This window comes from Macaca nemestrina, chromosome 7, assembly GCF_043159975.1.
Source record: "Macaca nemestrina isolate mMacNem1 chromosome 7, mMacNem.hap1, whole genome shotgun sequence".
Classification (NCBI taxonomy): Eukaryota; Metazoa; Chordata; class Mammalia; order Primates; family Cercopithecidae; genus Macaca; species Macaca nemestrina.
Genome location: NC_092131.1, coordinates 140,579,484 through 140,592,906, shown reverse-complemented (window position 1 = coordinate 140,592,906; position 13,423 = coordinate 140,579,484). Strand labels below are relative to the sequence as shown.

At 40.8% G+C, this 13,423-nt stretch overlaps 2 long non-coding RNA genes across 3 annotated transcripts in view; one reads left to right on the top strand and one right to left on the bottom strand.

Annotated features, from left to right (window-relative positions):
- The window catches only part of LOC105489257 (uncharacterized), a 100,098-nt gene that overhangs the window by 74,587 nt on the left and 12,088 nt on the right, over window positions 1-13,423 (top strand). For both annotated transcript variants that reach the window (XR_011626467.1, XR_011626465.1), the window contains one exon: window positions 11,377-11,458. This is a non-coding gene — a long non-coding RNA (uncharacterized lncRNA). The remainder of the gene's footprint in view (window positions 1-11,376; window positions 11,459-13,423) is intronic.
- On the bottom strand, window positions 646-11,489 carry LOC105489252 (uncharacterized). Its single transcript, XR_011626468.1, has 3 exons — window positions 11,037-11,489; window positions 1,325-1,591; window positions 646-920 (listed from the first exon to the last, which is right to left on the bottom strand). It is a non-coding gene; the product is annotated as an uncharacterized lncRNA (long non-coding RNA).

Sequence of the window (13,423 nt, the reverse complement as noted above, 5' to 3'; positions counted from 1 at the left end):
ATCAACCCCTTGTCTACACAGTGCCCAGCACAAAGCAGGTACCTGATCAAGTATGGAGTCATTACAGGAGAGGAGTGGATATGAAAGCAGGGGCTGTGTTTTGCGTCATTAAGAAGCTTGGTTTTTATTCTGTAGACAAGGATAGAGCCTGTGGAGGTTTTTTGAGCAGAAGAGTAATATAATGGTAGCCAAGTGCTGGGGAAATGGCTTTGTGGGCGGCATGCTCTGGACAATGATATTGATGAGCAGTTTGCGCTCAGATTTCCTGCTGACCTTTGCTGTGACCTCCACCTCTCTGGCACACAACGATTTTCAGCTGTCTACCTTTCCCCTGACAAGGAGAACATTCATTTGGAGTGAGATATTAGAGACTTATTTTTGTCCCTTCCAGGAAATTTTAAGCTTTAAATGAAGAGTTGATGCTTACCACTGGCTCCTGGGTTCCAGATCTGATTTTGGCTCTGGTATGCTGTGTGACCAAGATAAATCTCTTCATGTCTCTGAGCCTAAGTTCTTCTGTAAAATGAGGGGATTGGGCTAGATGCCAATTCTATGATTTCATTATGCTTCTTTCTAATTTAAATCTAGAGCATTTTGAGAGATATATTTGCTTCAGGAATTTTTAAAAAGTCTTTATTCTAAGAAGGACAGTGAATATTAACTAGAAATATTGAAATATTTTCAACATTTCTTGGGCACTGGTCGTGGCAAATTGTTGACTTATACTGCCCTGGATTACAGGTGAGTTGGTTTATTTATCTTGGTATCTTTTCTCACTTTCTGCTTCCTCCTCCACAAAAGGTCCAAAAATATGCAGGCATCCTCTTGTCAGACACAGTCTCAGGAGGTAGATGGGTGTCCAGTGTTTCTGCATTTATAACACTGTCATGAGCCAGGAAATGCTCACAAGCCTGGGTCATCTTGGGAATGACAAAGACAGGATCAGTCAGCGAATGAAATGTTACGGGATTCCAAATGATGTGAAAGAAAGTGAAGAAAGACACAAATAACATAATTTCAGAAATCCTAGCGCTGTTGCCCAGCCCCTCGTCCTGGCTCTCCTGCCTATCCTCCCTCCCCCAACTGTCCCATCCATCTCTGGAACCTTTCCTGCCATGCGCCTTCACAGCCTCCAACAAATATATATTTAGTAACTCCCAGAAAGATTTCCATCTAGGACGTTGCCACAGCATACAAATGAGGCATCTGAGCAGTGTTTTATGGCTAGGTTGTGCAGTGGATTGCCACATCTGTTTAAGTTCCTGTTGTCCCTCCCACCCCCTTTCTCTTGTCCACCACCCTCATCTCCCCGCTCCCCACTCACACAAACACAAGCACTCTCTTGACTTCCGGAAGTGTCAACGATTTTCCCTCTAAAACTTCAGAGGAGGAGATTGCCTGGCAGCTTTTGAAATTTCCCTGTGTTCTGTTAAATTGAAATATTGTTTTTAGACCACAGAACAGAGTGGTGGAATGCAGTGGCGGTCTTCTCAGAGCATGTCAGGATGATCAATCTTTTTAAAGACCAGCAGGCGTGAAGTGTGACAGTGCTCAAGTGCTTGGATCCGATGTGTCTGACTTGCTGGAGTCTCTATTTAGGGGGAAATTGATCATATCTGAGCTGTGGAACCAGTAGGATTAATTGTTTAATCCGACATGCATGTACGCATTTGATCGTGCATGACTACTTTCCTGAGTTGCACTTGGCAGGCTTTCCTTTGCTTTTGTTTCCTAATCTGTCTTTCCCTTACCCCAAATCTACCACCACCTCTCCCCAGAAATCCATAAGGTACAAAATTTCAATCTTTGTATTTAAAACACAAATACAAAGAGCATATTTAAATGTCTTCTTCTAACATTATTTCAGTACAAGACAGAATTCATTAAATAGAAATTAATCAAGTTTTGCTCATGACCACAAAGTAATTTAAAGAAGAACAGGGGGCCTATCCTAAGTTTTTCTGAGAAGGAAAACACTGCTGTACATAAGAATTGGTGATGGAAAGGGGCTCAGTGCATCTGACACCTCTGTCTTCAGTCTTGCCATCTGTGAACTAGATGGCATTAGCGCACAGTCTGTGGCCACAGAGGCTGTTACTCAATTTGATTTGTGAAAATCTTTTGTGAAATTTTACTTAATCCACTTAACTGATAGTGAAGTCACATGTAAAACAGATATAGTTGTGCTCAGATGTAGTATGAAGCAAAAAACCACTTTACTTGAAGTGCTTAGTTCAGTGATGGTTTCATTTGATGTGCTTAGTAAGTATTATGAGGCCACTAATGGGGAGGAAAAAATAATCAGCAGCAGTGTTCTCCAAGGGGATACCAAGGTCATCCTTTGGGACTACGAGAAGACAGTATGATTTCTTTTGAAATTTATATTTTATCTCCAAAGGAAAAAAGTTAGCTTTATTAATTATGGATTGACTCATGGCCTCCCTCCATCTGTGTGTCAGATTGTCTAAGTGACCTGGGAGGCAAGCAAGTTAGCCTGAGAAAAGTGTGGGCTCATCACAACAAAGACAAGTAGACATTAGGGCCGTTGTACTAGTTTTCATGTCAGTGTGTTAGGAAGAGTTAGTGTGCTTGCAGTTGTGTGGGTTTGCCAATATTCTCCAGTTTTAACCAAACTAATCCTCACAAAACAGACCAATGTCTAAAAAAGATTTCTGCTCTAATTTTAAAAATGTATTAAAGATGCTGTCAAAAATCATGAAGGGTCTGAGATTTTATACTACTTGCAATCTAACAAGCTAGCCTGCCACATTTTGTGGATGCTGGCAAAAGACACAAGACTCCAGGGTCAGAGACAAAGGATGTTATTACTTAAAACACAACAAGCATGAACCTCATGTATGCCCTGGCTAGCCTTGCACCCCAAGTTCCCAGGGCCAATGTGGACAGTGCAGGTAGATGCTGCACATACAGTGTGTTTGTGTCACAGCTGAAAGCCGGAGTGAAGGAAACCCAAATCTTTTGTAATGTGACGCTAGAAAACCTGCCCAACCTTTGCTCCAGAGGAAGACATTATCTTTATAACGTTGGACAGCAAACAAACCTGCTTTCTGCTCCACAGGGAGCCCGTTTCTATGTTTCAAGGCTTTTTGCTATACAAACATCCTTGAAAAGATAGACCAGAATCAAAGTTGTCAGAGCTCCTGCTTACCAGACATGCAGAAAACTAAGAGATCTGCGAAGAACTGTCTCACAGCAGATATTATGCACTAATGAAGTACAAATGAAAATAAGAAAATGTCTGAGCTTACACTTCTTCAAGAATGAGCAAACCTTTTACTAAGACATAAACAATGACAATCTATCAGATCTAACAAGAGGTCAGCTAAAAAAATTGTACATGATAAAAGACTATCAAATAGATATTTATATCTACTGCCTAAACCTTGATACAATTACCATGCCTTGAAATATTAGCAAATGATCATAGGCATATTTATATAATGTATAAATAAATATGCATATAAGTAAAGACAAAACTAGGGGAGGTCTGTGCTCAATTTGCTTAACATTGGGGGATACACATTCAAAAGCATGTTAATCCCTGCTCTAGAGACAACAGTGGTATGATATAGCTAGGACTTGGAAGGATTCCAGAACGCAAAATCTTTTGGCTCTACTAACAGTATACAAGTCATTCTTAAGTGCCTAGACTACCTCTTGAATTAGATTCAATCAGCGAAGGAGACTTGAACTTCCCCAAGATCTCTGTAAGCCAGTTTCTCCAGGGAATTGAACTTTCCACTAGGCTAAAGGAGACCCTCCACCAGCTGAGGGAGACAAAGCCACCTCAAGATGGAGTAAGGCCTGGGGCCATTAGTACTGTGTAGCTTCCCCAATTCCTCCAACCGCAAACTTGTTGAATCAATTCAAATTAGCATCTGGGCCAATATTAAAGGAACATGAAACACAAAAAGGAGTGATGGGGTGAGGGGTAGGGGGGCTGTTAGAGGATGTACAACCCTGGTTGTTAGTGAGAGTACAGCTCTGCCTTGCCTTTGAGATAAGGGTTTTACTGTTCATTTATTTGTCTTGGACTTAAATATACATATAGAAGGCAGTTCCTCATCTTCCCTCGTTTCCCCAGGCTTTACCATCAGTCCTGGCGATTCCTCAATGGGGAGCCTAGAGCACTTGCTCCTGTTTACAGCCTCTAGGAGTCTATTTTCACAATTGTTTGGTGCACAGAAACAGAAGAGTACAAAAGAGTCACCCTTAGCTTATCTGCACAACCAAAAATGGTCCTAGTGCCTATAACACTATGTCTCCCATCTTGCAGTCAAAAAGCTAAAATCGTAGGAATCCTTATTTCCAAGTGGCCAGTGCACAGATTTTGAGGCCCTAAAATCCTAGGTTTGAATACTGGCCCATTTATCGTTCACAGCGTGACCTTGGATTCATTACACTGCATTTCCTTGGATTCCTCATCTGTTCACCTGGGTGGATGTTTATGAAAATATGAGGCTAACACATGGCACAAAGTAGGTGCCCCATAAACATTAGTTGTTCTTCCTTTTTCTTTTTTCTTTTTTTTTTTTTTTTAATGTTTAAAAATGAAAATTTGGCCAGGCGCGGTGACTCATGCCTGTAATCCTGGCACTTTGGGAGGCCGAGGCGGGCGGATCACTTGAGGTGAGGACTTAGGACCAACCTGGCCAACATAGCAAAATCCTGTCTCTATATAAATACAAATATTAACTGGGTGTGGTGGCAGATGCCTGTAATCCCAGCTACTTGGGAGGCTGAGGCACGAGAATGTCTTGAACCTGAGAGGCGGAGGTTGCAGTGAGTCGAGATCACACCGCTGCACTCCAGCCAGCGTGACGAAGTGAAACTGTCTCCAAAACAAAACAAAACAAAACAAAACAAAAAGAGATTTAATTCTAAGGCACAATTTAAGATGGCTAGAATGTAATCTCATTAGGTCTGGTAAAAGCATAATTGACGGCCAGGTGGGGTGGCTCACACCTGTAATCCCAGCACTTTGGGAGGCCAATGTAGGTGGATCATGAGGTCAGGAGTTAGAGACCATCCTGGCCAATATGGTGAAACCCCTGTCTCTACTAAAAATACAAAAATTAGCTGGATGTGGTGGCACATGCCTATAATCCTAGCTACTCAGGAGGCTAAAGTAGGACAATTGCTTGAACCTGGGAGGTGAAGACTGCAGTGAGCCAAGATCGCACCACTGCAGTCCAGCCTGGTGACAGAGCAAGGCTCTGTCTCAAAAAAACAAAAATAAAAAAACGTAATTGACATGTTAAAGTGATTTTTTACAATGACGAGCATGAGGATGAAAATATAAGATAAAAACCATAAAAGTGGTTTTGAAAAATTTTTATTTATGGGGTATGAATGCAGATTTCTTGCATGCATAAAATAACACAGTGGTGGAGTCTAGGTTTCTAGTGTACCCATCACCCAAATAGTGAACATTGTACCCAATAGGTAATTTCTTAACCCTCGCCCCCTCCTACCCTCCCACCTTTAGTAATCTCCCATGTCGATTATTCTACTCTGTATGTCCACGTTACCCTTTGTTAACTCCCACTTATATGTGAGAACGTGCTGAGGATTGCATTCCTCCTCCAAGTCCAACACAGTTGACTGGAGGTTAGAGTTTCCAAGTCTGAAATACCTATCAGTTGTTGGCTAGATCTGAATATCTGTTAGAGGGCAGAACTAAAAACACCCTGGAAACATTCCCAGAGCTACATTTCTCCTGGAGCCAAGAAGAAAACACAGGTGATCCATTTGGAACTTACGAATAACCGTCACATTTCTTTTGGGGAAACAGAAGAGCTGGTTTTGGGGCTTGGTATCTGGAGTTCTCCATATTAAGTCAGGATGCCAAGATTGTCTAGAGATGTCATTTTCAAACAGGAACTGCCCATCAGAATACCAGGGGGAAGGGGAACAAATACAGATCCTGAGGCTATACTACTGGAGAGTCTTCTTGAGGAAGAGGACCCGGAAACCTCTATTTTAAAAGCCTTTTCCATCCACCCCCAATCATTCTGATGACCAGCCATATGCATATCGCCCAAAAGCCTGTCACTAAAGTAGAACCAATAACCTCTGGATTTTGCTTATTCAGGCTTTCTTTCAACCCCAATTAAATATTTTTTTTTGGAACAAGCTGTGGGATCATCAATGAAATAACATAAAATAAAGATTATTTACACACTTCAAAGTAGAGTGGGCCCCTAGGAAGCAGACCCTAAGATTAGCATGCAGGTGTTTTTATCAGGGACTCTTGGGACTAGCACCTTTGGAAGGGAGAAGGCACCAGGGTTCGGCAGAGGAAGATGCTGAACTGTGAGGAAGTCCCAGTGAAAGCCCCAGGGGACCCCATGGGGAGTTCTGGGGCTGGATGGCTCTCTAGCGTCGTCCTGAGTTGGGGCAGGAGGCTGGGCTTTTAAAACTGCATTGATCAGTCATTGAGTGTGGGCTGCCTATGGAAAAAGGCATGATCTTTGGCAAGGCAGTTTTCTTCAGCCAAGGTAATCCCTAAAGAGGGTTGATGGCTGAGAGCCACCTTCTGAGAGCACTCCCAGCACCTGAGGGGACAAAGCCCTTTGTTTCTGAAGGGGGGGATCTGGGCAGAAGGGCATAGTGGGTTTAAACTTCAGATGTGATTCACTTATAGCTTCAGCACCATGCTTAGGCAAGGATGAAATTCAGCACTCTGCCCTCCATAGACTCACCAACTCTTCCTCTAAACACCAAGGAGGAGTCAGTAGCTGGTACCTTTCACAGCCCAGAGAATTGAGTGAGCAACCTATGTGTGGGAGTAAAATGAGACACTGGATGGGGCATTTGACTCTTAGGTTTGATAGAGAAAGAAGGGTATCAGTGGTGAGAATAGACAGCTGGGTGGTAGGATGCACGAATGAGACCAAGAGTTTATGTGCAATGCCCGTATGGGCCAGTGAGATTCACTACTCTGCTCATCATGGTGGGGTGAGCATGCGTTAGACCATCTCAGGCAAAAAATTATATGGATACTCTGAACTGTGCCCTACTACCAACTCTACCCCCTGCCCCATAAAACATACCCCACCCCTAACCACACACTATCTCCACAAAGAATTGGGCTCCCAACAGCTTAAAATCTCTGATTAATCAGCATGAGCTTTCTTGTGGCAGAAAATAATGTCATCAGGGTTGGAGCTCAGATATTTGTGCTGATTTTGATATGCCTCTGTCAAATTTCACAGCGGATAGAGTCCCCTAATCCCTCAGTAATTATTAGACATGTCTAGGAAAAAAACGTACCACTTTCTTTTGATGAGAATGATTGTTTGGTATTCCTATTTATTTATTCACTTGTAATGAGCAGGAGACACTTGGTGAGCCTGTTCCGTTCCTCTATCAGATTCCTTTACGCATAAATTATTTGAGGATAGATTTATGCTCAAAGAATAATGAGGTAAACAGGAGCAAAGGGAATAATTTAAAAGCAGTTCATAATAAGGAAGTGATCACATACATACCGAAAGCACGGAGAACCCCATACTGCTGCTCAGCTCCGTTTGAAGTTGTAGGTCAAAGGAGAATTTAGTCCCAAGGACCATTTCTCCAGTGAAACCTCAAAATGATTTCTCTTATCTTAACCATGTTGTAACTTCAGACCTGACTGTTCAGCAAGAGAAACTGTGTGTACCTTCATTAAGATTGTTTGTTTACTTTTATTTTCTAATTTAATAAATTCATTGTATGTATGTGTGTGTGTGTGTGTGTGTGTGTGTTTTCCTTAAAAGTTTCTTCTTGGAGAAAGAGCGTTCATCATTAATTGAAACTATGTTTGGTTCACCAAATGCCTTTTAAAAATTTACAAAACCTTAAAGGAAGCCAGGCTTGGCAAGCAATTTATATGCAAAGACTTCTGTTCAAGCCAAAAGGCATTAAACTATGAACAAATGACTGTGACTAGAATTGTAAATATAAACATAATTTGATAATGGTTTGTCCCTGAAGTCAGACCTTACTCTTTTTACCTGGTTATTAATATTGGGACATCAGGGAAATTAGATAGAAATAATATATCTGCAAGACATTTAGTCATTTAGAAAATTGACCGGATTTCTTATTTGAACGGATATAATACAGAAATATGTTTTGGATAATCAGTGGCCACCTGGAAGAAGGTCTTTAAAGCCATGTTGCAATCCTGTATTATTTTCTTTAAGGTCTGTCTTCTAACTAAAACAGATGGATAAAATCTGTGAATAATAACCTAAGCTAGGAGGACCAGTTCTATAGCTTTTAACTACCACCTAGAAACCTCTAGGGTTCAAATTTATGTCTCTAGCCTGCTTTCTGAGGAAGGTCTTTAGAGCCATGTTGCAGTCCTGTTTTTTTTTTTTTTTTTTTTTTTTTTTTTTTGAGACAGAGTCTTGCTCTGTCACCCAGACTGGGGTGCAGTGGTGTGATCTCGGCTCACTGCAAGCTCTGCCTCAGCCTCCCGAGTAGCTGGGACTACAGGTGCCCGCCACCACGCCAGGCTAATTTTTTGTAGTTTTAGTAGAGACGGGGTTTCACCATGTTAGCCAGGATGGTCTCGATCTCCTGACCTTGTGATCCGCTCTCCTCAGCCTCCCAAAGTGCTGGGATTACAGGCGTGAGCCGCCGTGCCCAGTGGTGCCTGGCCTGTATTTTTTTTTTTTTTTCTTTAAGGACTGTCTTGTAACTAAAACAGATGGGTAAAACCTGTGAATAATACCCTAAGCCAGGAGGACTAGTTCTGTTGCTTTTAACTACCACCTAGAAACCTCTGGGCTTCAAATTTATGACTCTAGCCTGCTTTCTGAGCCCCACGTTTGCTCACTAGACATCTCCACCTGCTGCTCCTGCAGGCACCCCAAACTCAACTCTACTAAAGCTGAATTTGTCACCTCTGCTCCACCCTCCAACTAGTTTACCTCCTGTAATTCTTAATAAACAGAAGCTTCACATAGCTTTTCAAGCTGGAGCCCTTGGAGTCATCCTTGACCCTTCATGATAATCACACCTAAATATCTAATGGATGAGCAAATTTTGTTGACTCTGTATCATTAGTGTCTGTTCTATGATAGTTGTTGGAATTAAAATAAAAAAGAAGAAAAGGGAGAACAACCGAGTACTGCCTTTGAGTCAATATAAGTTAAACTAAAAGTCCAAATTCCAAAGTAAAGAAGGGAGATTTAGAGGCTTTAGTCAATGATGAGTTCTTCATGAATCCATAGTTTAATTGGCGTCAAAAAAGTTAAAGTGACATGAAGCTGCTTTAATCACATTTTAGTGTTTAGAAGGTGAGGGGAAAATTTTGTTGTGCTCTGCACTGTCAGATCACAATTATATGCAGTTCTTGGTGGCACATTTTAATGTAAAAATAGACATAACTATATTCAGAAGAGGAGATAGAATGTTGAAGGGACTCCAACCCATGTTATATTCGGGATGTTTGCAGGAATGAGAAGCTTTCCTTTGGAGCAGAGAACTCTTGGGACGGATGTTATGGCTGCCTGCAATTTACTAAAGGATGCCATTTAGCTCACTGGTCCCAAACTCTCCTCTGTAGACCACAGCCGCAGTGGCCCCATAAGAATATCCTGGGGAAAATTCTACACATTCTTTGTTCCCACTCCTAAGAGATTCTTACTCAGGTGACCTGGAGGGAGAACTCCCTCCTGATATATATATATACTTTAAATGTTCCCTAGGGCCCAGCATGGTGGTACATGGCTTCTAGTCACAGCTACTTGGGTAGCTGAGATGGGAGACTTGCTTGAGCCCAAGAGTTTGAGTCTAGCCTTGGCAACATAGTGAGACCCTGTCTCAAAATAAAAATAAAAATAAAAATCCTCTAGGTGATTTTTATTTTGACACACAGCCAAGTTTGGGAGCTTCCATGCAAATTAGAAATCAAGTTTTTTCAGCACACAGCCAAAAGTCAATGGATAGGAGAAAGATCTTTGCGGACAATCAGGAGATACATTTGAAAACACAGAGCAGTCTAGAGACTTGATGAGCTGCCTTAGGAGGAAGGGAGGGAATGCTGAATCACGACGAATTCAAATACGGTTACATGAACATTCTGGAGACAAGAAATCAAACAGCTTTGGACAAGATGGGTATCTGAACTCTATGATTTTTAAGATTCTATGGTATTTGTCAAAAGAAACAAAGGCCTATAGATACAAAAGAGCTTTAAAAGTATTTCATTTTATATTATGTCTAGGGTGCAAAATATTCAGCTGTAGCAAAAATTGTCAGCACCCTATCCATATTCCCCTGAGCCTTACTTCAGCGCCTGTTGGCCTGACTTACATCTGCACTTCTTTACCTAAGAACTTCCTCTGGCCTCCAGAGTCCACTCTGCTTCCAAACATAGCAGGCTAGAAAGGCAGGGAACTAACCACCCACTGTCTACCAGCAATGGTTGACTAATGACTGAGAAGTTGGTGAATAAGCCCCAGTCCCCCTATCCCCTAGGAGCGATGATTCCGAGGGGCAGGCTTTCCACGGGCTCCCAGAGTTCCCAGGTGGGATGAAGCTCTAGTTGCCCACCATGCTAATGATATTGGCTCCCATCCCTTCCCTTTCTTTCCCAGTCCCCTACTTGTGCTTCCTGGGATCACTTCACAAATTACTCGTACTCAAATCCTTGTCTTAGGGTCTGAGTCTGAGAGAACACGAAGTAAGACATTAACCAATTATTGCCAACTAAGCAGCAAATAATTACCTGCTAAATCAAAATGTGAGGCAATCAGGATTGAAAAGACATCTAATTAAAATAATTAAAAAAAGAAAACCTGACAAGTGACAGCACTTGCAGGCTGAGGTGATGGGGACAGCCACAGTTGAGTTAGAGAATCTGCCTACCCTCAGCTTCCGTGATCACTTGTCTGAAAGCTGCTGTTCATTGAGCTCAGCTCTACCCTCCTCTCTGGGCTTATTTTCCACCCCTTGTCCTACACTTTTTGCGTTTCAGGCACCCCTTATGATTCCCCCAGCATACCTCCCTTGTTTTATACCTTTTTGCCTTTGACTTTTCTATTTGCCATTGTCCTAGACATTTCTATTCATTCTCTAAAACACATTCAAACTGTCTCCTCTTCCAGGAGTCCTCTTGCTTCCCTCTAGACCATTTGAGTCATTTACCACTCTGATTATTTCTGTATCCTAGAGTGGAACAGTACAATTAATAATTAACTGGTTATTTAACATGAAAATAAAAGTGAGTTAAATCGGAAGGCACAGAAAAGTTCTTCCCTGCTTCTCTTGCACTCACTGCTGCGGAGCATCTCAGATCAGGATAGTTTTCAATGACAATTAATTTACACACTAATTTTCTTTTGTTCCTTTGCTCTACAGCTAGTTGCATCAGCATGCAATCAGTCAACAAGTGTGGAGAACTTGAATCCAGAGTCCCCTGAAAATAAGGAAGTATCATTAGGTAATTTAAAACAGTCTTTGAGAATAAAAGTAAAATTCCCATGCTATCACCTTAATTGAAAAGAGCAGGCTACAAAATTTTGTGTGCAGTATAAATTCAAAGACTTTAAGTTTAAAGAAAAGCAGAAGAAAATACACTAACGGTAAGTATGGTGAATCTGGGGTATGGGACTCCAGTGATTATTTTTCTGCTTCTCTTGACTTTTTGTGTTTTCTAAGTTTTCAATAATGAGCAAGTTGCAGAAAATAACAATGACACCTTTTTCACCTGTAAGAAATGATTTCCCACAGATCAATCACAATGGAAGAAATTTTATAAGTTATTAAAGAATTATCTACAAAACATGTCAGAGGCCATGAGGCTTCAGCAGCAGCATCACATCATTCTGCTGCCACATAATTTGTCCCAGAGCATAGAAAAGCTGGAAAGCTACACAATTTTATTTTTTAATGAAGGAAGAAGGACCCTGAAATCCAATGTTGGTAAAGATGCACACACGCCCCTCACCTACAATGACACTAATCAATGTAGATAGAAAAAATCTTAGATGAAATACTAGCCAATCACATTCAATAACATCTAAAAGAGTTATCCTCTGCAATTAGATAAACTATACTAGAAGTGAATGATTACATCTTCAGAAAACTATTACTATAATAAATAGCATCAATGGGGCAAAGAAGAAAAGACCGTCTCAATAAATACTAAACAAGAAGTAGGTAAAATTTAAAAGATGTATTTTATGAAACTGGGAATAGAAGGATCCTTAACATAATCATCACACTTAGCCATATGGGATGTTGACTATGAATAATGTGCTCAAAAATAATTCTGACCTGTGTTTAAATTCCAGCTACATGATTTTCTGGCCGTGAGGCTTTCAGTAAGTTATTTAATCTTTCTGCTTTAGTTCTGTCTGTAAAATGGGCATGATGATTTCTTATCTCCTAGGGCTGGTGTGAGCATAACTAAAATGGCTCATATTAGGTGCTCAGTCCTCTTGCCTCCTTCTAGACCATTTGAGTCATTTACCATCTGGAACTTACTTACCTCTAGACCATTTGAGTCATTTACTATCTGGAACTTGGTAACAGTGTTATAATAACACTTATATATTAAGTGCTATGATGATGATGATGATGATAAGTAACAGTAGTGATACTTGTAAAATTGATGTACTTCAGAATTTACCTGTGGAAATTTTTCTCTCCTAAACTTCAAACCCAAACATGTATGCCTGAGCTTCAGCCGTGGAGGGTCTCCTCTCAGACTATTCTAATATACACCAAAAATTGAGAATCGCTAAATTTGAAATCAATCGTAGCAAAATCAGAAACAAGAGAGATTATAAAATATCCCCAAATTGTTGCCTATTGTTTCAAAAGATCCAAGCAACACAAAGGCCAAGAAGCAAAAGTAAGAGGCATAGCTGCAGATGAGGAAAATAAATTTATCTTCAGATGGTCTTTCACTATACATAGAAAATGCAAGACACTTCAAACATCCCCTCAGACCAGCCCTCCTAGAATCAAGAATAGGGTTCAGGATACAAATCAATATACAAAATAGTTTTTCAACAATATCCGATAATAATATATAGTAGAAAGAATCCCTTCCATGATAGTACCAAACATATAAAGCACCAAGAAACAACCTGGTGAGAAATGTGGTCTATAGGAAGGAAAGTAAAATAGTTTACCAAGTGACATAAAAGATGAGTTGAATAAATGCAGAGATGTACAATGGTTCTAAAAGTGTGGATTGAATATGGTAACTTGGGAAACACTCCTTACAGCCTTCATGCAATCTCAATAAACATACTGGTAGATTTTTTAAAAATTAAATGGTTTCTATTACACTTGAAGACTGGATGTGAGAATAAACAGACTGGAACTGACATGGACCAGGTGTTTAATAAATGCCAGCTCAATTCCACTTGCCGCTTAGCAAAAGGTCTCAAGCCTC